Source organism: Heterocephalus glaber, unplaced genomic scaffold (genome assembly GCF_053883595.1).
Source record: "Heterocephalus glaber isolate CG9 unplaced genomic scaffold, H.glaber_assembly_v1.0 deba00001569, whole genome shotgun sequence".
In the NCBI taxonomy this organism is placed as follows: Eukaryota; Metazoa; Chordata; class Mammalia; order Rodentia; family Bathyergidae; genus Heterocephalus; species Heterocephalus glaber.
In genome coordinates this window covers 11,233,577-11,258,839 of record NW_028258354.1, presented here as the reverse complement: position 1 = coordinate 11,258,839, position 25,263 = coordinate 11,233,577, and the positions used below count along the sequence as shown (strand labels likewise).

General features: G+C 38.3%; 1 protein-coding gene and 1 long non-coding RNA gene across 2 annotated transcripts in view; one reads left to right on the top strand and one right to left on the bottom strand.

Moving 5' to 3' along the window:
• The window catches only part of Hmga2 (high mobility group AT-hook 2), a 130,600-nt gene that overhangs the window by 68,784 nt on the left and 36,553 nt on the right, over positions 1–25,263 (bottom strand). The gene's annotated exons all lie outside the window — the stretch shown is intronic.
• LOC110345128 (uncharacterized) lies at positions 10,074–17,219 on the top strand. Its single transcript, XR_002388258.2, has 3 exons — positions 10,074–11,094; positions 13,577–13,831; positions 14,784–17,219. It is a non-coding gene; the product is annotated as an uncharacterized LOC110345128 (long non-coding RNA).

Sequence of the window (25,263 nt, the reverse complement as noted above, 5' to 3'; positions counted from 1 at the left end):
TCTCTACCACTATAGAGTTCTCTGAAATCTTGCCAAATGCATAAATCCTGGAAACATCTTCTAAAAGATAAGAATGAGCTTGGAAAATGGATCATCAAAGAAATATGCAATGCCAATAAAATAAACCACACACATAGACACAATTTTCATTTACCAGATCCTCTTTCACAGCAGATGGTAGAGTCCTAAAACTGAGTTTTTCAAATTGCAACCTGATTTTCTATTTCAACCAGAGATGTTAGCATGTTAAAATAAGTGCAGTGGATATAATACAAACACTAGAGACAAATAACCAGCTCACATCAAGCTGGCCAATGGAAAAGAAGGTGAATTCAAAAACATAACACCAATTCTTAGCTACATAAGTTTTGTACATCAGTATTTCTTCACAGTAATACAATCTAAAAATGTGAATTAAAAAAATACCATCACAGATACTGTACTTCAGCTAGTGCCATTTTTTAATACTGAGCAAAAATGAACACAATGATATGGACTAGCTACCTGGTGAAGATTAGACTGTAGCATGCAAAACCAAACATCAGTGTTGCTCTTTTTCCTCTTAGAAGAGTCAGACTATTCTAGTATCTTTGTCGTTTGATCCTCACCCCCAAAACTAGACCAATTAAATTTTTGTCACTTAACTCTTAAAACTACAGCGGTGATTTACTTCTGGGGGTCATTTCACCCTGACTCTCAGGACAGCTCTAATCCTGATAGTGGGGGCCAAACAGAACATCCTTCGGAACTATTGCTTCGGAAACTCTGCCATGTTGCTAAGAATGAAAAATCTCAAAGGAGGGCATTTCAAAAACCCATCTTATTTACAAACACTAAAATACAAGTGGATTTAACATTACTTTTTTTTTTTTTTTTTGAGGTAGGGTTTCACTATGTAGTGCAGGCTGGCCTTGAACTCACTATGTAGCCCAGGCTGGCCTCAAATTCACAGCAATTCTCCTGCTTCAGCCTCCTGAGAGCTGGGATTATAGGGATGCACCACCACACCTGACATAATGTTATTTATTTTAAACAATCATTTTTCACATTGCAAACTTGTACTCTCAAAAAAGAAAAAAAAACTGTTGAAGAAACACAACTGTAGTGAAAGAGGTTATCTGTTCTTTTCAAGTGCATCCGTTTGGGCTCTACTCATATGTTGAATTTGGCAGGTCTTGTCACGAACCTAAGTGCCTTGGACTTTAGTGTGACCACACCTCGAGAAAAGACAGTTGACGTTGCTGGGAACAAAGCAGGTCTTGCTATGGTCCTTGAAGGTCCTCCTATATTAACAGCAATTAAGGAGTTGAGATGTAATTTCACCCTCCTTCGTGCAGGACCCTGTCTCACCTTCAACGGGAAATGGGGCCTGAGTCAGTGGGGCATGACTATAATAGGAGTCTGTGACTGGGGTACAGTACAGCCATCAGTATAAATCTGTCATAGACACACTTGCAGAGGAAGAAGGACTTCCATACACTGCAGGCTTTACACTTTTTGATGCAGATACAGATTTATGGCACACAGGAAGCAGAGAGCCTTTGAGCCAAAGGGGCCCTGTGAATCAAGGCCATTTTGTAGGTTTCCGCCATTGGAAAGAGCCACACATTTATAATTGTGCTTGAAGTCAGTCTCCTTCCAGCCCCAGGAGGCAGCACCATTTGGTTGAAATAAAAATGAGGACTTTTCCCAACAGCTGGCCGGCCCTAGTTTTAAGTTTTAACAACAGGATGAATGGATTGAGGATTGCTGAAAGGATCAGAAAGCGTTATGCCAGACTTTTAGAGACCTTCTCCCTGACTACACTCTTCTCCTGTATCAGATTCATTCCAAGATGATGCACTCCACTTTGAAGAGTTCCTTTGCTTTGTTTGCCCAACACAGATGACTCTTTCACTTAGATACTTAAAAATGATTCAGCTGAGACCTTAAGGAAATGTCTCAAAAGATGTAGGCAAGAGAAAAAAGAGTCAGCTAGAAGTAAATGTAGAACCAGTCCACAGTTGGTGTTAATTAATTAAAAACACAGTTTCAAAGCATCCCTAATAGAAGACTTCCTCTATGCAGCTAGTATCTGATTCAGGGAGTGACTCAAGTAATAAAATCACAGTGAGACAACTCTTGTGGTGCTGGCAGGCCAAGTTCAATATTTTTCCTGTGAGGCATGCCTGTACTATAAAAAGAATGTGATGTTTGAAAATGAGTGTCTCCGCTCTGTGTGTGCTGGCATAAAAAAACCTCTCCAAGTCCTCCTGACACATTTCAAGAGTACAGTATGAATCACAGTCATGTGATGAGCACCTCCTTGCCAAATTCTTTTATGCTGCTACCACGGTGCGCTCCCTCTTAGGTCTCTGCCAGCAGCCTCTGTCTCCTATCCAAGACCATGGCTGTGTCAGTGGAGAGGCAGAGCACTCTGCTCCAGATTCACCAGCGAGGGAACAAGGAGGCACACTATTGTAAAAGCTGTAATCGCCGAGCTGATAAAGTGGCCAGAGGACTTAAACATCAGCTGGGAGATGGAGCGGAGAGGCTTCAAAGAAAGGAGGAGGCACCTGAAAAAGGACTGTTGGTTTTCCATAGTCCTGGTCTCTGTTCTTATGGCACAGGATTGAGTTCTTAAATTCATGCTTTCATTTAATTTCCCTGAGAAATGATCACTAATATTATGGTAAGGAAACCAAGACTCCCAGTTATTAGACAAGTGACTTGCTGCAAACAGAGCAAAGGGAGGCAGAGCTTAGCCTAGAACCTAACTATTGTCCTTGCTTCTCTCCTCTCAACCCTGCCACCTCTGATTCTGCAGCTCCAACTAAAATGAGACAGAGAACTGCTCTTCTCCTATCTTGGGCTTTTAACTATTAAAGCCACCCTGTTCATTGTTCCCCTAAATGTGCGCATTACCCCTTTTGACAATACTGGTGTATGAAAATGTTTCTTAACCAGATTAGCAGCCAAGGAGCCACCCGTCCACAGCTCTGACCACAGAACTCACCCAAGCATAACTGTTGTCCTCAAATGCTACTCCAGGGTCACAACGGGGACTGGGAGAGTGTATAGAGGAAAATATTATTGTAGTTCAACATCATGAATCACTACTGATGGAATCACTCAAAGTTTATCCTCTGCTTACAACTGCATTTCCTTTGTGTTCATTTATTGCTGTGGTTAACTACAGATTAATCGACTTGCCAGTTTTCTGTACAGTCTCCTGTAAACCGAGCACTTTCTGGCCCTTAAGAGGCAAAAATGGATCATGAAACCAGGAAGCTCTCTAGAATTAGAATGCTTATTTATCCCAGTCTTTTTAAATGGCTTGTTAGGCACAGCGTTTGGAATCAAAACTGTGTTTGAGGGGTTAAATTTCTATTCATTAGAAAGACAACTTGTTCCAGTACATAGGGAAGGAGGTAAGAAGAGTTGAAAGGCTTCATGCACATGGAAGAATAAACAGAAGGGACAGTAAAATATTGTCTCAATCTCAGCCTAACCTAAGAAGGACTTAGCCTGTCATGGAGTTCTGGCTTACTTGAAAGCAGGGTCTCCGTGTTTGTGTTTAGGGAGAAGGTATGATGTTGATTTCCATGACATAAGTGGCTAGTTTGAGTCACTTCTTTAATATGGCTGCCAAAGAATTTATATGACAGGCAGAAATATAGACATATATTATTTAGAATAATAGTAGATGAGTCTTGTGCTTCTTTCACTTGATCAAATCACAAGAACGTATTAATGAAAGTCTAAGCAAGATTTTGAGAGGACTCAAAATCAAAATTAGGTGTCTTATTACTTTACTCAGTCCATCATTTATTCAATAAGCATAAATTATGCAGCAATTATATCTCAGGAACTTTGCTAAGGGCTAAATATACAAAAATATATAATATAGGGCCTTTGCCTTACTGGAGTGGCAAAGTCTTTGCCTCACTGGAGTTTGCTGGGATAATACAATGTTTTAAGTACTATACTTAAGAAGTGGCCCATACTTGATAACTTACTAACTTCGTAATATAATAACTTTCAGGACCTGGGCAACTCTGGTCTTTGTTAGTACTTTTGCTAATAAAAGGAGCCCAGTGGAATTTGTAAGTGTCTTTGTTACTTTATTAGTCTGTAAGCTGGTGATGCTGTTGCTGTATAGAAGCTATTATTTCTAGCAATTACGGATGAAGTAAAAGAGAGTAGAAATTAGCGGAAAGACAGTTGGGTTTCTTTTTTTAAGTGAATAAAGCAGAATTTTTCAGTGAGCTGCCATATAAATGGGAGGGAGAAAAAGAAAGGTGGTAAAATATGATTGAAGTAGACCTGCCCTGCCTAGCTCTATCATTTATTAGCCTTTGACTTATCCAGAAGGTTACTTTATCTCTGTCTATGCCTTGGTTTCTGCATCAGTGAAATAAGGATGATAAAACTGATTACATCATTAATTTTTTGCTAGAAAGAAGTATTCTCACAACAGCCTGGATACAGACGTTTTCATTACCTAATACAATTTGAAACTAAGATTTGTCAACAATTACCACCCACCTTTTTAAAGGCACAGCCCAATTCATTCACTATTCTGTAAACCTGGAATATTCTGTTGCACATTTTCTTATTCTTGTGTGCTGGAATTTCGGGTACCATTCTTGAAATTGAAACTCCTAGGGCATTCACCTGTTTTAATCTGCAAGTATATATGTTTATATATGTATTTACTACATATGCACTGGCTATCTATTTACTACAAAAGGCTATCTGTGGACATCTACAACACATCTAATCACCCTTAACTTAGTGCTAAGGTCACCTTATTCGGAAAGAGAAGGGGAAAATGCCAACTAAAGGCTTGTCTGAGTTGTAGGAAAAAACTCCTTTTTTTCTCCTGTGATTTGAGACAAAAAAAAATCCTGTATTAATTATACTAAGTAATCTTACCAAAGTTCAAATGAAAGAAGTCTTAAATATCTCCGTCGATATTGGAGTTTATGTGACAAGGGCAATAAAAAAAGATTAGGAGGTTAAAGTGGGTACAATGAGAGGTATTTAATACTTTGGACATTGCGATATAGATAAGAGTAAGTTGACAGTAAAATTCAAAAGTATATCAAGCATGTAGGCCTTTTGTTAATATTGACACTCACTGATGGAAAAAGCATACCAGGTGCACCTCTAGAAGGGAACTGTCCCTGGGTCCTGATGTCATGGTTGTTGTAGGAAGTAGCACACTGCTGGCTTGCTCTACACATCTGGGGAATGAACCAGTGAATCACAGGTGTAAGCAAAGTTTTGTTCAAAGATTTCTATTTAAGAAAACATCTGGCTGAGCTTGGCAATGTGTGCCTGTAATCACAGCACTCTTGAGTGACTGAGGCCAGAGATCATAAGTTCAAGCCTTGCTTGGGCAAGTTAGTGATTCAGCAAGAATCTATCTCAAAAAGGGGGTGGGTATCTGGATGTAACTTAGTGCAAAAGGCTATGGGTTCGGTCCCCAGTACCACAGGGTAAAAAATGAGGAAAGAAAATATCTGTGCTCCTTAACTCACAAACTGTATCTTGTGCCCCCAAACTGCTGTGAAAAAAGGCATTAATAACTTCAGGAACAGTAACTGCTGATTCTTATAGTTTGTGTATGGGTGCGTGTGTGTACATATTTGTGTGTCTGTATGAGACACACTGAGAAGAAACACTAATAGAAAAACTAATAGGGTGATCCAAAGACAAATTAATATCTTAGGGTCAAAGGCAAAGAAAGGACAACTAGAATAATAAATTTAAACATTTTTTTCTAAAGCTTATTTATGGCAGGCTATGTTGCCTACAGATCTATTACTACAGGGATCCTAGTACTACAAAGACTCCACTATTTAATTATTTTAATTATAGAAGATCTGATTATTGTTCTTTCAGATTTTTAGAATTTCACAAATACTGAGTGCTGTATAAAATAGTTTATTAATCCACTTCCATATGGTGACTCATGGAATGCCAACTTTAAAAAAATAGCTAAGGCAAGGCTTTCATTGCTGTCCCTGAATTGGCTTTACAGCAAGTCATTGAAACCTTCTGTCTTTAAATTTCTCACTAAAATAGCATCCACTGCAGAGTGGGGACCATTTGTGTAATGAACACTTTATAGAAAAAGCAACACTTAAATTGCCAAAGAAATAGATTAAGGTAATTGGCCTTCTACAATTTTGGGCCATGAGAAACATAAATTACTTTCTAAATGAGCTCACAGTCATTAAAAACCCCAAGAATTTCATAACCTACAGCTCAAAAGAGTCCTACTTATTAGGGACACTGGGGAAGGCAATGAATAAAAAGAGAAAATGAGGAGTTCAATAGGCTGTGCCTTTAAAAAGCAAAATTATGTTCAAGATAAGACAGAGAGTAAAGGTAACCACCACCAGTTAATTCTCAGCCAGTGGGTTGCGAAGTTCTCTCTGGAAATTAATCCTTAACTCAAAGGTTTGCCTTGCTTGAATTCACACTCAGTTCTCTGAACACTGTGCTGTACAGTGGTACCTTACCTTGGTTCATGAACTGAATTCTTTCCATGATTCTGGTCTCAGAATTCATCCCACCAAACTGCAACCAGAGTCACGCCTGCGAAGTGTGGAAAGAATTCGGTTCATGAACTGAGGCACCACTGTATTTCAGCCAGTGTGCTTCTCTGTGATGCCCCAAAAGAGTGATGAATAAAAGAAGCTCCCTACCAGGAGGAGGAAGCAAGGACTAAAGGCGCCTGAGAATCTTTAACTACAAGTGAAACGTCAGATTGGGAGCAGAATGGTCCCATTCAGTATCCTGACCTCTTAAAACTGTACACTACTTAATGAACACTTCTTTAAGAACAGAGAAAACAGCAAAAAAACTACCTATGTAAACAGAACTTAAGAATATGACCTCTCTCTTATTAGGTTGAACTAATAATTTGCCCGCAAAAGAAGACATTTTCATGGTGTAGGTGCTTGATATCATCAGATAATATTTTCAAACAATTTTGAAATTCTGACTTACAAATCATTAATCATTAGTTGTACAAACCTTTTCTTATTATTATTTCTACCAGGGTATATGTGAGTGGCAAACCACTTTAAAACTATTTTTAGGGCCGGGGATTTAGCTCAGTGGTTCCGCTGCCTGCCTTGCAAGCGGAAGGACCCAAGTTCGATCCCTGGTACCAAAAAAAACACAAAAAACAAAACAAAACTATTTTTAAAAAAGAAATTAGTTTGAGATATTTTGAGTATGGTGTAAGGCGCATACGTGATCCTCTTGTTGCAAAGCAAGCTACTTTCCAGCATGTTATTTATTCCCAGGGATCATACACATTCCAGATGATGTCACCAGGGCTATGAGTACACAAGAAAATAAGTGTATGAGACACACATCAGCTCATGTGGCAAATCACTAGGTTTGCCAAATGGAAAAGAACAAAAACTGAGAAGGAAAACATTTTGTTTTCAATCTACAAGGATATTAATAAAACTCCAACCCAGCATTCTGTGGCTGAATTTCCCAGGAAGACGTTTCTTCTAGCCAAAAGAACATAACAAACTTCTGTATCTGAGAAATATGTATCTCGTGATGTCATTTAAAATCCCACTATTTATCATGACCAGAGCTGGCTGAAAACATGTTCCTCTGAGACTTGGGCTCCAAAAAAAGAGGGAGGAAGTAAGGAAGAGAAGAAATTTGAGGAAAATCCTACTTCAAATAATTTCTAATTCAGTTAATAAATTCAATGAATATAAGTTGACCCATATGTCACAGTTCAAAATGAAAAATTTCTCCAGCTAAAATTCTAAGGAATAAATAGTAAAAAACAACTTGATATATGCAATAAAGACAATGAAGTATAAGAATATGAAAATTTCTTAACAGAGAAAATGTTTTATGCAAATATAATGTATATACAGCAGAAAGAAGGAAGGAAGCAAATTATACTACTGAATAGTAATTAAAAGTAGAATCAGTTGGAAGGTCTCTTAGGATTAAAATACTATTAGATACATTTTTAACAAAAAATTCCAGTTTGGGAATCACTAGTGATTAATACCAATAGTTAACATCTGCAAAGCACTTACCATGTGCAGGTGAAATTTAAATCACTTTACATAATTAATTCATTTAACGATCCTGGCAACTCATTATGAGACTATGAAGATACCATTATCATTTCCATTCTGTATCAGAGGCAACAAAGCCCAGAGAGATAAAGAAACTTGTCCACGGCCACATAAGTAGTGGTTACTAGCATATATTAATGTAGAAGAATCTGGTCACACCATTTCAAGGATACTAGTAAGTACTGAAAATTTAGAAGCATAATTCCATCAGGACATGAAAAATTATGACTGAGAAATTTCGTTTAGTAAAATAATATTGAGCCCTTTAGATTGCTTACCTTAAAGATACCAGTTTTTTTGTGCATGTCTTATAAATGTAGACAGCACAAACAGATCAGTCATTATCAATTGACCATGTTAATTTGGTAAAGATGTTAATTTTTACAAATGGTCACAGGAAATGTACACATACTAAAATATCATGTGAAATAATTTTTCCCAGTTTTCAATCTCTTCTTGAATTGTTTCCCTTAAGGGATACATGGATATGTTAAGGACAACTAATTCATTGATTTTAAGAGAACAGGATTTACTTGAAAAGCAAGATAGTTCATTACAAACTGCTTTTCTGGGAACATTTGGAATTTTGAAATATGTAGTCTTGACAATGTTCAGCCCTTAATTTCTAGGTGAGAAAACCACAATGGATAGAGATTAACCTAAATTCAGGTTAGGATTCAGGAGCAGGTAGGATATACAATGGTGGCTGAGAGCAAGGGAGCATTTACTAAGCTGAATGACCTTGGGTAAGTTCCTTAACTTCCTTAAGCCTCACTTCACTCATCACAAAGGGGCGGGGAGATGTCCTGGGGTTGCTGTGGAAAGGAAGTGAGATATAACACACATAGAGTCCTTTACACAAGATCTGACAACCAGTATGGGTTGAACAAATGGTCATTGTTGTTCTCATTATTTTTATTAAGTGATTCACAGCCAGTTAATCTCAGAACAGGATGGAAAGCATTTTTGGAGTAATTTGTTTTAAACTGAGTTCTTTACCCTTCCATTTCCCTGGACCTAAGAGGACAAAATCATGGATCATAAGTGTTCTCTCCCAAAGTAGCATTATTCACCACCTCTAAAACAGCCCTGTCATCCTTTAAGAGAGGGTTTTGCATTAGAATATAGCTTTGAAATTGAACTTCCTATGGGAAAGTTCAGATACACATTCACAGAGGGATAAGCATGGACCCAGGAAATCTGAGCAGAATGAATCCATGGCTCACATACCTGCTTTCTTCTAATCCAAGTTGGGTTCCTCTTGGAAAGAGACTGGGAGAATCTCTCATATGACTGAACATTTTGACGTCAAAATTGAACAAAATCATGTAATCAGTCTGATTTTCAAGTGTGCTCCTAATGAAAAAGCAGCCCTGTTTCAAAAAAAAAATTTCCCTAACAGATCAGCGCTTTTTTTTTTTTTTTTGGTTTGCACAATTTCTTAATCTTTTCTGCTTCACTTGCATCTCAAATTCTAGGTTAAGTAAGACTAGCCAACATCTCCTGGGGTCTGAGTGACTGAGTGTTGTGTCCCGTGCTTTGCCTACACTTCCCCAATTGATTTTCTCAACCACCCTTACAGGTTTTGTTCCCATCCTCATTTTACAGATGTAATAACTGAGGCAAGATGGATTAGGTAACTTGTTCAGGGTTACTACGCTGTTTGTAGCAAAGCTACAAAACCCAAACAACAATATGGTTGGCTGCGCCCTTAGGAGGCACCGATTATACTGCAGGGTGGGCTACTGCCCGGATATGCCCACATCTTCCCCCAGGCCTCAGTTTCCCAGCTTTTCGAGGTCCAAGTTCGCTTCCAGCCTGAGGTCCTAGGGCTTGCTGGTGCTGCCCTGGGCGGGCTGCTTTGTTTCCATGCTCAGCTGCTCTGGCTGGCCCTCCCTGGGGCTCTGCCCTATTTTGTTTTTGCGGCTGGACCTACTACAGACACAGTGCTGGCAGCGGTGCAGACCGGAGCGCAGCCCAGGCTTCCTCTTTCCCTCTGTTCTTGGCTGCTTCAGTATGAACAGAAAACGTGGGCAGGGGCCAACTGGCAGAAGCCACAGAAATAGCAGCGCGTGATTCTCAGAGGAGCAGCAGAAAGGCCGGCAGCAGGCCCTGCCCTCTGCCCAGTTCTCGTTGAAGAAGGTTACTGTTGGCTCGCAGTCCCCAGCGGTTTCCGGGCTCACTTCCCTCCGGGCAGGGCAGACCACGCCAGTGAAGAGACCACTCAGAGGTTGGGCTCCGTGATCTCGGCCAACAGCACACTGCCCAGAGGCAGGAGAGACACTGGACTGCAAATGCCACGTAGAAATCTCACTATCTGAACTGCACTACGTGGCAGAGCCTACTCGGAAGAGGGCACAGCTGGGCCGCCTCTGAGCCCTGGAAAAGGGTGCAGCGCCCAGGAGCGAAGGTGTCAATCATCCCGGCGCATGCGTGGAAGGCCGGCCCTGGGATTAGCAGGCTTCCAGAGCCAGCTGGCTGCTGCTCATTAGCAACCGCCTGGAGCGAAGTTGCCCGGGGCTGTTTTCGGCAAGCCCAGCCCAGCCGCGGACAGAGCGGGTGACTCAAACTCTCCTTTGCCAGTTTCTCCGTTTCCTCCCCCTCCCTCTCTCTTTCTGGGTCTACAATACTCTGGTCAGGACAGTTCCAGTCATAACTGGATCTTTCCACTACGTAGTAGCACACATGAGGATTTGCTGGAGGAGTGTTTTGTTTTGTTTCGCTACTATTAAGCAAGATTGCTTCATAATCCTTTAAGTGTTTTTTAGCCAAGTCTTACTTTCACATCCTGGCCAACAAGCACGTGATTAAGCCCAGGATGTCAAGGAGGGAAAGCAGATACACATCTGAAAAACAGCTGATGCTGTTTCATTCAGTAGACAAAAACAACTGAGCTGTGGAAAAGGACAACTGTCTCTTGGGCCAACGGGACACAAAACTCAGATTCTGGAGACCCTCAGGACAAGGAGGAGCTGCTGAGGTAGGGGTGCAGATGCAAGCAGTTCTCCTTCTGCTCCCTCTTTCCCTATATACACTCCGGAGACCGAGCTTTAGGACAGCCAGATACCCATGCATCTTCTACCTGGCAATGGTGGTCAGTTGTCTTGTCAATTTTCTCTACCACCAAGATGCCTCTGACTTTTTTCCCTACAATGTACATTCCAACTAGAAAACAAGCTGTATTAGCACTGACAGAAAAGAAATTCGAAGAATTTCTTTAAATGAGTACTTCTGATCAATGTTTATTCAGTGGTTTTATGTGATAAGATCATGTCTGAAACATCAACTTTTTCCTGTTTTTCACCCTATCATAAAAAGTCAATTATGATTATTCAAAAAAAAAATCTAGTGATCTGCCAAAAGGTTCAATGGATCCTAATTTAGTAGTTTTTTTTAAAGCAAAAGAAAATTCAACCCCAAGACTCAAAGATTCTCTTCACCACCGAAAAATTCTTAAACATTACATAAGCATTCACTAGAAGACACCCGACTGTAAATTGTCTGATCACGGGCAAAACATGCCACAACACAAACCTCAGCTTCCTATTTTCTACTCTCATCCTGCCACACTACTGTACCTATGTGTGTAACTTTGAACAAGTTATATTCTCTAAGTGTACATTTTATTATCTTTACTATGAAGATCCCCCTATTAGGGATCTTTAATTTTTCATCTAGCTATAAGATGAAATACTTAATATAAAATTCTTAATATTGTAAATGGCAGTTTTTATTTTAGTCTTTAAATACCAAGGGCAACATGAATTTCATAGCACAGAAATACCTTATTGCCATAACTTTTGAGAGAAATATTTATGCAAATTTTTCTTTGCTCTTCTTGGAAAAAAAAATCATGCCACTAGGCTCTGTGAGTAAGGAGACAGATGTCAGAGATACAGGATGGTTGACAGAGGATTTATTAATTTTCCTTGAACTGAAATGCTTTGAAAATGCATGGATTTTCCCTTGGAAAATGCTTTTGTCCCTAGTGTTACCTCCATTTATCAAAAGTTAAGTGTCAAAGGTTTGTGAATGGATTTCAGAATGTACAAGTGGCACCTCCCATCGTTAGTTGTCTACATTTTTTATAACCACTTGCATACTTTTGGTCAACCACTGTAAAATAAACAGTCCTTCCCAAATGTTTTTGTTTTCTTTGACAGCACAGCAATAATTCACTTGGAATGCTGTAGTATGAATAGCACTTTAATGCTGTTGTAAGGCTGGCTTTTTAAGATTTCTATTCATCAAGTTGTTTTTAAGTTAAAAGATGCCAGATTGAAAAGAACATAAAATACTTTGGAGATGTTTCATACCTATATCTTTACTTCCTGTTCCCACCAATGTATGTGTGTGTCTGTGTGTGTGTGTGTGTGTGTGTATATGTAGTACATAAATATATATTCATATTCAACATAAATATCTAAAACTATTCATCAAAATCATTTGCTTTTGTTTTTATAAATATGCTTTTAGTATCTAAATCATGGTACAGTTTGTGTTCATGCAAATGAAGATGTAAATTAACATTTATTATTGTCTAAAGGTTTTAAAATACCATCCTAATACACTTTCTGCTTACTTGGTAAAAACTATCCTTTTTCTCCATTCAGGCACATAAATACTAAAGATATATAAGAAAAAGACTATAGATAGTTTGTTTCAAATTTGATATAGTATGGTCAGAAGAACTTTATTTTCTTTCTTTTAGGGGGCAGGGGATTATTGTTATAGATATGCTGTGTCAAACATGGGATAAAAGTAACTTGAGAAACTGCATAGTCTTTGTGCACCAATATATAGGATATCTTTGTAGAAGACAACATTTGAGTTAAGAAATTGGAGTTTGTGTGGTGTTACATTTTTATCTTACTCATCCTTCTCTTTGAGAAGCATATTTTTATCCTCTCCATGGCTTGAGACCTGAGATGTACAACATGCATAAATAGGTCTTGTGGCGAGTATAATTCTGGAGGCTAGGAGTTTAATCAACCGAGCCATCACACCTACATTCTTTGCAAGTGATTAGCCTCAGATGCCTGGCCTGGCTTCGGGCTTCTCCAGTAGAGAGCAGTGAAACACTGTTAGTAAACCTAATTCTGGAGACCAGAATAAATTCCAAGCTGGGAAAAAAGGCAAAGGCAGAACTGACAGCCTCCTCAGAGTTGCAAAGAAATTGAGGGAGTTGGGCTTGTAGTTTTTTTTTTAATGGACATGTGTTTAAGGTTTGATACCACCAATATTATTAGCAATACTGTATATGTTTAGATCTTTAAGTGTTATTCAAAACATCACTTGACAGTACACAAAAGAGCGTGTGCTTTCCAAAACTAGCTTATTTTAATCCTGCAGTTGCTAGACTGTTATACATTTATTAGCTTTACTATTGCACCTTTGCTCAGTAACTTTCATTTAGCATTATAAATATCACCTCTTGAATTTTTTTTTTTTTTGGTACCTAGGATCAAACTCCGGACCTTGGGCTTGAAAGGCAGGCGGAAGAACCACTGAGTTAAATCCCTGGCCCCTCAGCTCTTGAATGTGGCCACCTACCTTGACAGTTCTTTAGTAAAAGCTTGGTAAATCAAGTAGAAGTTTATACTGACAAACTGTGTAACACTGTTGGAGAGAACGTTTTCTAAGAAGTTTGAAAACAGTCTTTGGTGGCTCCAGTTCAAAATGAGGTTCACGTGTGGATGTGTGAACAGTGCTTCCAGGTAAAATGATTTATGGGATTACACATTAACTTGTTAACAGAATAATGCAAAAGTGTGAATGTTTGCTGAACACCTCGCCCTTGGCTGATGTGCAGATAGCTTCTTCTTCCAATCAACAATTGCATGATGACAAAAAATATTAGTTAATGAAATGTTTGTGCTGGGCTGCACTTAAAGAAAACATATATTTTCACAAAAGGAAGTATGAGCATTTACAACCCCGTGATGTGGTATACATGATTTAACGAGTTACTTTTTTTGGATGAAAAAGAATATAATACTTTTTTTGAGGCAAAGATATCAGAGAAGACTTCTAAAGAAATAAGCAGTTTAGTCATTTGAAGTGGGAAATAATACCGTATGTATACATCACAAACTTTTGGCCAGTGGTTTGATGAGTTCCCATGCTGAAACTTTTTTCTGTCTTCAAAGCGCTGGGCTCAAATGCCAGCCTCTGTGTACAGGCTGCCAAAATCCTAAGTGAAGCATGGGGCACTACACATTAAAGGGGAGAGGTCGGCATGGCACCATGCCCAAAAAGCACGCTGTACAGCAGAGTGAACTTCGAATAGGTCAGCTCACATCAAAAGTCACCATGTGTTTTACTTTCTCCTGGTGATCATTTGACCTTCATTTGGAATCTTCTCTAAGCCATTCTATGTTGAATGCCCCTCTTTATTTCCCCCAAAGCCCCTCTCCTCAGCACCACTCCAGCAAAAAGAAACAGGGAAAACTACTTCCAGAGGGCAAATACAATTGCAGCCAGATAGCCAAGCTTCCTGCAGCTGAAGACACAGGCAGATGGAAAGGCAGCATTGCTTGGAAAATTGCAATCTTGCTCCCCCAAGTCAACATCCCACCACCTTGGCTTTTCCCAAGGTTTCAGTAAGAAAACTCTTTTTTTCAGTCTTTCTTTTTTATGTCTTTCTTTCCTTTTTCTTGTTCTTATCAGTTCAAACAAGAACAATGAATTCCACAAGCCCACAAGAATGTGACAAGGTGTCAACAAAGCCAACCAGGAAGGTGATGTATGGCCCACACAGCTTCCATAAATCACTTCACAACCAAGACTACAAAAGAATGAACTAGCAACCCAGAGCCAGAGTGCAAACCCTCAAACATTCATAGTCCCTCGGCCCACTGTGCTTGTCAAGCACCCTCACTGCCAGTCACCTGTCACCTGTTCATCAACCAGCTGGCCTGCTCCATAGTTAGGACAAGTGCTTTTCCTTCTGTCCCAAATACTAACATACAGGGAGGAGCACTATTTGATTTAATGCCTTAGGGACATGTATCTACACAGCTATCTTGAAGGCTGCCTAGAAAGTTCTATATTTCAATTTAGAAAAACTTGAAACGTCAATTTCAAAGGTTTATAAATGGCAAAGTACTTGTTTATAGGTGAAAATTTGATTTAGAAAGTTTGGGTTTCGATGGTGAAATGATTTTACAGTTTTAAAAATCAGGTCATAACTTTTACCTACTTGATAGTGATAGAGAAATTAAAAACTAGCAATTTAGAAACCCTTTCTGGGATTATAGGATTTCGTTTTCTGAAAAACTGAGTATGTAGTTGTGTATACACCAAAATTAAGAGGGGAATGGAAGCACTTAACCTTGTTTTATGCAAAGTAACTTACTGGCAAAAATAAAATTATCAAGTAAGTAATTTTCTATCAAGGTTTTAATATATCTAAATGATTTTATATACTCTTTATACCATGATTTGGAGATGAGTGCACAGTGTAAATTTCTAATGCAGAAACTCCTGAAAATATATAAATACAAATGATTGACTGATTTCATAGCAACTTGGAATCCATTCTGTGAAAACCATGATGCAGACTTTCAAGAGAAGCTAAATACATCATCTATAAACATTTATTCATATGATAGACTGACTTTGGGCTACTACATTCCTGCATAACAAGTTTGAGAGAAAAATAAAAAACTTCTAAAGAAACAGTTTTATTGAAAACTAAAGAAAACATAAAAGAAAAAACTCATCAATTTCCATGATAATGAAGACCAAGGTCAGCCTTAGATGAATGTGGTTCTATTTCTTCCCTTCAACCATTTTTTAAAAATAATCAAAGATTCTAAAAATAGCTGGAATAGCAGAGATGAGCTCATCCTCCACTGACTAACCTTGCTTATTCTCTATAATGATAATAAAAATAATGAAAACAGCAAATAAAAATAAAAAGGGCATTCACTAAATTGGTAGTTTAGACTCACAGAAAGTAGACCAATGATTGATGTTAAGTCTTAAAAAAATCTAAATACACAAAAATCTACATAAATGATTCTTTGGATCAACTTTGAAATAAACTAAGGGTTACTATAAATTCCAAGTTCTAGTGCTTGTAAATAGATCACTTTAGAATAATATGACTTACTTATCCAAGAATACAAGTGTTCAATTAAAAAATATACATCTGTTATTACTGCCAATAAAACCATCAAATCAAGAATGGACTGAGCCACTTTGAGTGTATCTTCTAGGATTAGAATGAGTAAAAATTCAATTTGGGATTATATTGGAAGAATTACCTCTTGTATGAACTATTAAATGCTTTTCAATATATACATTTCTTATTACTTTTACACATTTATGATTTAAACAAAACAAAACCCATTAGGCTATAGTGTCAAGCTACATGGTAATTCTAAAAGTATTACTGGGGTTGGATAAAGGGAGATGAGAACATAAAATTGAGTACATGCAAATTTGTGAGATTCCAGTTTTCTTGCAGTGGAAAAGCTTGTAGAAAGAGTTGTGTTTGTTTCAAAATATGACTCTATTTTGCTAAGATGGAGCTCCAAACTGGAAAAGGAAAAGGAGAGAAGGACGCTGGGGCCAACCATTTGAACTCGTCTAATATTTCTAAGCATTCTTGTGAAAATACTAAACTTCATACAGAGATACAGAAAAATAGATGGGTTAGAATCATGAACATCTACCCTTTTATATAAGGAAAAGATATTTTGGCAGTCCATAGGAGGTTCCTGGGGTAAATCTGGGCAGGCCGGTTCATATGCAAAGAACAAATATACATAAATCACTTGTGAGCTGCTCTAACAAAGCCAACAAGGCACCTGTTGGCACCCTATTCCTCCTTCTGAAAAAGACTAAAACATCTTCTAGAAGGAACTACATCTTCAGATGGTTTCCATCCTACTTGCAACCTAGGCTCTGTTGTATGAGAGCAACTTGCTCCCAATGAGGATGATTAACATTTCCTGAGTTCTGCCTCACCCCATTAGACTTGGATATACATTTTCACTTAAAGTTTCTGAGCAAGACTGGCAAAGCCTTCAGCTAAACAGCAGACTTCACATAGCTTTAAATTATATATATTTTATATACTGACTATTTACATTTTATATATGTAGGCTATTTATATCATTTGTTCTAATTTTTGTTTTAAATATACAAATGCTTATCTTCATAGATAATAAATGAGATCTTTGAGTATAAAGGATAAACTCTTACACATATTCACAACTAGCCGGTATCAGTACATATAGCCCAAGACTCAACTCCAATTAAGTCCAAAGTGAAGAAAGGAAAATTGAAAATTACTACAAATTTGCCTCTATTTTATTGTCACTTCATTCAGTCAGCAAATATCCATTAAACATATAGTGTATATAAAATGCTGTATGGTAAAATACAAAGTGAAGTCTCACATATTGTTTGCCATTATTAGCATATCTCAAAATTACCTTTTTATGAGTGTGATTTTTGTTAATTCCATAAGGTCATAAACCATATATTAATTCCTCTGAATGTCCTGTATGTTAATCATTTAATATATAATTCTATCATGTCATTATTGTACAGGCATGGGTAAATACCAGAAGCAAAACTTGAAAACAGAGGCCGAGGATTTAGCTCAGTGGTTTAGCTGCCTGCTGTGCAAGTGCATGGACCTGAGTTCGATCCCCAGTACCAAAAGAAAACAAACAAAAAAACTTGAAAATAGAACCTAGTCCTTTGGACTTGAATAAAAAATTTTGAGGATGAATATAATGAAATATAAGAGTAATGTGATAATGGTGGCATTTAAATATATGTTCATGTACATATATATGTTCGTATTATACACATGTACATATTTTATGTCTAACAAGGCACTAACTTTTTATGAAGTTCTTTTAGTTTTTAAATATTGTCTCTAATACATGTGATTCACTAACAGTGAAACTGAAAGTCTGTCCTCTTAATTCTAGTCTGTTAAAATAAATACTGTCCTACAACTACAACACCAAAGGCACACCTGACTTCATGGATAACTGTAGCCATCTATTCTTAATCTTGACTCAAAACAAAATAAAACAAACAAAAATGAGAGAAGAAAACAAACTTTCTCTGCCAATAGTTGCCCTATAAGGTTCTCGCAACAGCATTCATGTCTAACATGCCTGGCAACAGAATCTAGAGAGCTCCTGGTATAAGTGCAGACACATAGCTTGGACACATTCATTCCTCTAATGCTTTTTATGAGAGAGACACTATAGCCAGGTATTTAGCTGAGTGGTTTCACCTCCTGCTGCGCAAGCACAAGGACCCAAGTTCAATCCCCAGTACCGAAAAAAAAAAGAGACACTATGCACTGAAAATAAAAAGACAGATGAGACATCATCTTATGTATGAAAAATATGTAAATAAACAATTACTATACACTATAAAAAATGCTCTGTCCAAGTGTGTGCAAACTGCTATGGAGTCAAAAAGAGGTGATAACTAATTTTGAGAAGGAGAATACCATATGTGAATTAGGCCTTGGGAGAGGTATTGAGTTTTGATCAAGTAGAGAAAAAGGGAAAGAATATGCAAACCACAGCAGAAATATGAAAGAACCAATCTAAATTGCAGAAAAACTGATCTTTCTATATTAAGGAAGTAAAGACTGTAACTAGTGGATGGTAGGAGGCAAGATCAGAAACTGGACCTAATGCTATAATCAACCTAAGAAGTTTGGACTTTATCCCTTGATGAATGCAGCCATTGAAAGTTTTTGGCAGGGGAGTGATGAGGTTTCTGTTTTGAAGATAACACTTGCAGTGATATTGGGAGTGGGCTGGACAAAGACTAGAGACAGCAAAGAAACTAGTAGAAGTGCAAATAGTCCAAGTGAGGAGTGATAAGTCCTGTGCAAAGAAAGAAACACTGAGAATGGAGGAAAAGAAAACTCAAAACATATTTAAGAGCAATAAATGAGAGGACTTTGTAAGTACTGAAACTGGAGGAAGAAGAGAATTGGATGATCAAGTAAATGATAGTAGTCTTAAACTGAGAATATAGCCATTGAAATGCAGACAGTAACTGAAACATAGAGGTCACAGACTTAACTCAGTTAACTCAGAGTGGCCTTGGATATAACCCTGGAGATGAGCACATGCAGAGGATGGGCAGAGAGAGAAAAGCCTACCAGACTCACTGAGTTCTCTGATCTCTGACAAGAGAAGAAACACTAGGTCAAATGTTTGTTCTGGGTCTGAGGAGTGAAAGTGTGAAGTAGGGAGGCGTGTTCAATGTGTCTGGCATTTCAGAAGAAATGTCAGCTGAGGCCTGAGAAGTATTACTTCCATTTGTCAGTTAAGAGGCTACTGTTGACCTTAGTTAGAGCACTTGCCGTGGGGATTCTATGCTGGGTGAATGGAGTAGAAGCCAGACTACATTTGGCTCAGGTGTGGATGCAGGATGTGAAGAGGGGTGAATATCTTCACTTTGCATCCCATCACTCCCCTTCAGTCTACAGAGGACAGGTTATCCTGCCTCCTTTTGCTGTCCATATAGTCCTGTAAGGCCAAGAAAGCTCGGATGCTGTGTTGCAGCTTTGCCACACACATAAGGCAGCTGATAGGTTACTGTGGCATTAGCATAGCACATAGGAAAGTAAGCTCAACGGTTCATAGTCAAAGGTTACCCCAGCATTCCTGAACCCCCCAGATGAAAACTCATTGAATGAGGTATGGGGAGAAATCAAACTGTTCATCTGACACTGTTCTGTGGAGCCGACTACCTGAGTGTGAACTAAAAATGGAGTGTGTTTTTAAAAAGAAACGTCGCTCTCTAACCTAAAAGGAAAACCACACTTTCAGAATCCCCAGAGGGAAGGGATGTGATGATGGATAAAACACATTCTACCTCATTATTTTTTAGCTCAGAGAATCTAGATATGGAACATACAAAATAATACCAGAAAGCTAAAGGTACCTTGCTTCTATTAACGAACTTATATTCATTTTCCATTCACACCCCAGAAGGAAGAAACCCATAAAAATAGATTAAGAGGGCCAAGGAGACACACTAAGGTAGAGGTCGTCACATGTTTTCTGCCAAGGATCAGACAGAAACTATTTTGTTGGCAAGATGATCTCCGTGGCAGACTCTTGATTCTGCTCCTATAATGTAAGAGTGACCACAGGCAACACGTGACCAAGTGGATGCAGCTGTGCCCGATACAACCTCATTAGTCAATGTTGAATGGAATCTCACAAAACTTTTGTAGCACAAAATATTACTGTTCTTTTATTTTTCAACCTTGTAAAACTGTATGAGCCAAAGGTGGGGGTCTTCCTATATTGCCTGGAACTCCTGGACTCAAGTGATCTTCCTGCTTCAGCCCCCTGAGTAGCTGAGACTACAGGCATGTACCACCGAGTCTATAAATAAATATTTTGAAAACTAGTTTCTAAAGAAGAAAATTGGCATAGCAAATAACTATGCTGGATTAGTCATTAGGGTATGGAATTAGGTTTCTGTCTGAGCCTATAGTTTCTCTAAATCCAATCAGATTTGACTGGTCATTCTCTAGCTTAGAAATCTTCAGTAGTTTTCCATTCCCCATGTTAATCTTGTGCATGCTGTACATGGCCTTCATAACTTGTTACTACTTACTGTTTAGGTTCAGTGTCCATATTCACTCCTTTACCCATTCTCTGGCCCTAAGTTATACTATCCGACACACGCATGCTGCTCTTACTTGAGGACACTCTATACTTCCCTGCCTTCATTTATCTGCTCCTACTTCACATGGCGTGGAAGCCCCGCTCCAGGAATCCCTCTCACAGCTGTGCTATTAAAATCCCATTTATTCTCAGGGCTCAGCTGAAGTGCCATTCATCTCCTTTGTAAAGTCTTTTTTATTTTATCTAGTTGGAATAAAGGCCTCATAGATTGTTGTTTATGATTTACATTTTGATAAAAAGATTTGTAAAACCACTACTTTATTAGAATTTAAGGATTAACTAATAAAGCAAAATCATATTTATAATGCACCTCACACATAACACCTGACATACAGAGTTCAAAATGAACAGAAGTTGTATGTGGAGGCAGATCTACCCCTAGACTATAAATTCTTGAAGCTAAGAGCCATACTTTACTTACACACAAATTTACATTACTTGGGCTGGGTTCCACCGCCTGACCCCCATGATCAAGGACCCGAGTTCGATCTTCGGTACAAAAAAAAAAAAAATTTAATTACTGACCTGAACACACATGTTACGTGGCTCAAATTAAATATAATTTGAATATTAAGCACTACATCTTTTTAGAAAAACGTTACCAATGTTTTTAATCCTAAAGCTAAGTGTAAGATAGACTGAAAAACTACTCAGCTTTCCATAATCTTTCTTATTTGTTTGACTGTGAGGTTCAGAAAATCATGGGCCTTGGAGACTGATAGACCTGAGATCAAGATTCAGTTTTACTACACTGTAGCTTGAGTATATTTGCAAGTTATTTAAATTTTCTGAGTCAGTTACTTCATTGATAAAACTCAATAAAATGTGCTTTTACAGGTATATTTTGAGGTCAACAGAACGAATTGTTATATTTGGTAGGCTTTAATAAGTATGAATTAAGAGTATTAGGTAGGACTCTGCTTAAATGCCCTACACTGTGAAATGATCTCAAAGTAGTATGTAAATGAAGTGCAAATTGTATTTCTTGATCACTCCTCCTTAAATACAGAAAGAAAGCAGCAATCTCTAGCCCATTTTGTGAGAAAGCGTGCAATGGAAGGTGGGTCACTAAGATCCCTGGGGAATGACCTTATTGACAGCACCCTCTGCAACTTCTCCTTGGTAACCTCGGCAAACAGCAAGAGGGGCATATGAACTATGACATCAGATTACATTTGAGGATCCATCCATCTATCAAGCAGAACTTTAGGAGTCGTGATAATGCCCATCTGCTGGATAAAGTCCCTGAACTATAACCATTATGTGTCACTTCCATTTCCTAGTCAGTGCTGTCCTCTTTCTGTCAGTGATTCACTCATTTTTCTTTTCTAATTGTGCTTTGATTTATGAATGTACACAATGATAGTGATGGTACAGTACTCTATTTGAAATGGTACAGACCCAAACTAATTTGGTTCGGGGGACCATACAAAAAAATTAATCGAAGCCTACTTGGTGTTGAGCTGCATAAGTTAGATCTTTAGAAAACAGCTCCGAGATGCATTCTCACTATTCTTTTTATAAACTGAATATTCCATAAAAGGGTTCCTGTCTCACTGATCAAGGGAATTTAGCAGTTTAGCAATGTCAATCTCTTTACACGTAATGGTACAAAAAATTAACAGTAATCCATCAGATTCACTTGTATGTAATGTGTTGACAGCTTGGGCCAGCATTAGAATTTATAATATTGCATTGTCTATATTTTGAGTTTTGGTATAAATTTTTAATTTACTTTTCAAACTCAGATGCCATGATTCCATTTTTATATTAAGAATAGTTAATAAAAACCTCTAATCATGTAGTTGATAACTTGCTAAAATTCCTGCTAGTGAGGTTTCTATTGAGGATTTAAGTAACAGAGCTCAGCAGAAACAAGCAAGGCTTATACCACCTGGTTTTTCTTCCATCTCACCATTCCATAACCTTCCTTTAAGATGTACTAAACTGCCGTGGAGAAAATAGGAATTACCTATATAATACTTACAAAAAGAATTTGCTTTAATTTTTTTCTTCATATTTAAGGTTTACACTGCTTTGGGCTCAAATAAGATGACTCATTGCCTCAGTTGTTCCTTTCCTGTTTCATGTTCAGACACAGCCAAAACTGGAGAGTAACCCAGCTCCTCCTGATCATAATGGACTGCTGCCAGGAAGATACTCGAGATTTCATTCTCCCTGTGCTCCATAAAACCACCTATCATGCAGAGAAGATCTTTGACATGTTCTGAGCTCAAAGAACAAATGAAAATGGCATTTTTTTAAGGAGAGAAAAATGAAGCCAGAACAAAGAAGTCAGAAAAACGATACTACAGGATCAGGCACTTATCTATACTGCAAGTAAAAAAAGCTTCAGACTCAAAGGACTGAGCAATTGAACCACTAGTTTTCTCTTGAGCTCTTACTGTCGTAAGAGGTAAGAGATCCTTACACTTCCAGTGGCATTCAACAGATTCTCCCTTTTTAGTGGGGCCAGCCACATGTTATTGGATATTTGTTCCTTCTTAGATACAGAGATTCTTTTGTGAGCAATGTTGGAAAGGTAAAGAGCTCAGAAAAGAGGTGAACCTCAGAAGACAAAAGAGATAGATCTACAAGATACTTATGATACTGTTTCCATTTCGTTCCATGGCTGGTGGCAAAGTGCAAAACCAAACTAATCAATTTAGCAACATGGTGCTGAGAGCATCCACACAAACTCTTTGTAAATGCTGTTATGGAGAATCCAACAAGAAACAAGGAAATTCTAGGCATGTGTAAAAAAAGAGAAGCTACATCCTGGCCCTCATGGTGCTTCCAGTCTGTTCAAGTGACAACATTAAGTACATTAATTCATGCATTTCTTCATTTCCCTCAAAACTCCACCCAAAATTCTTTTTCTCCAGGCAGCCTCACTGACTAATAACTCATGCCTTAACTCTGTGTCCCCACAAGACTCATATCCTCCACTTTTACACAATTTGAACTTGGCAGAAATATACTTCAGTTGATTCATGTGTATTCAGTCTAGCTGATTTGTCAGGATCATGAGGATAGGGTTTCTGTCTTCTCATCCCTTCATGTTTTTTCACAGTCATTAGTTCTGTAGCTTAAACATAATAAACGCTCGCTAAGGGAAGATGGGCCAGGCAATTCTGAGGACTCCGGCTCAGATACCACTCCACGTGTGCTGGTTTCTGGCTCTCTCCATCACAGATTAAGTTCCTAGAAGTTTCCTGATTTCCATGTTGTCTTTTTATCCAAAAGCAAAATGTTCTCAACAGAGCAAAAAAGAATTCAGTGCCCCCACGGGGTCACCTTCTGCTTGTTGCAAATATAGGACAAGAGGCTATTTCTACACAGTTCCTGTCATTAGCTACATTCAGAAATACTAGTTAATGAGAATGGCAGGCCCTAAATTCAGGGTCAACTTTTTGGTCATTATGTGAGCTAGTAAGTTAACTCAGCTGAGCCTCACAGACCTCTTTCTTTCACTCTATTCTTTCTCCTCTCTTTTCTCCTGTATTTTTCTGCAGCATTTATAAACCAGTAAACCAGAACCTATTCCACCCACCCCACCCACTCTCTTATCTCTGCAGGGATGACAAGAGAAAAGAACAATTTGACTCAAATGGCTTAAGACACACTTTGCGGAGCAATGCTGATACATGTCTGCTACATCCCAGCTAAGTGTCAGTGATTTTTTTTAAATTTAGCACTACTAAAAGGAAGAATAACTGCATTAATAATGGCTTTGATTGCCTTCTTAAATCTGTGATGAAGAATGTGAGTTGGGGGCCGGGGATTTATCTCAGTGGTTTTGCTGCCTGCTGCTTAAGCACAAGGACCCGAATTCGATCCCCGGTACCACAAAAAAAAAAAGAATGTGAGTTGGATGAAGGGGGGAGAGGTAATATTTATTTCACTTTGAAGCTTACAGATGCTCAATAGGGGTCCCAAAAAGAACAGATATAATGAATGATTTCTTTTTACTTTCCACTTAATGACATGTACAGATTTCTTTGGGTATTCTACCTAGGTACATTTGTCATAACCCAGGGGATGAAAGACACCCTGGTGAATATTCAGCTCCTAACTCTCCCCTCCCATTTGCTGCTTGTATCACCCGACAGATCTACTCCTGGAAGGCTGGCTCTAAATTCAGAGCTGTAAATTCACCCATGACACTCTCCATCAACCCAACCCAAGCTAATCTACAGTAGCCTCTCCCAGGGTTAGGGGGTGGGAATTAGTGGTTGAGCACTTGCCTACTTGCCTGAGGTCCTAGATTTAATCTTTAGCACTGCACAAATAAATAATAAAAACAAAGCAACCTCTTCACCCCAACACTGTCTATCACATTAACTGGGTTCACTTTTCTTCTTAGTTCTTATCACTGCTTGAAATTATCATCCTCATGTTTTTTTTTTAATGAATAGGCCATTACTCTAGAGTAAGAGTCATGAGAACAG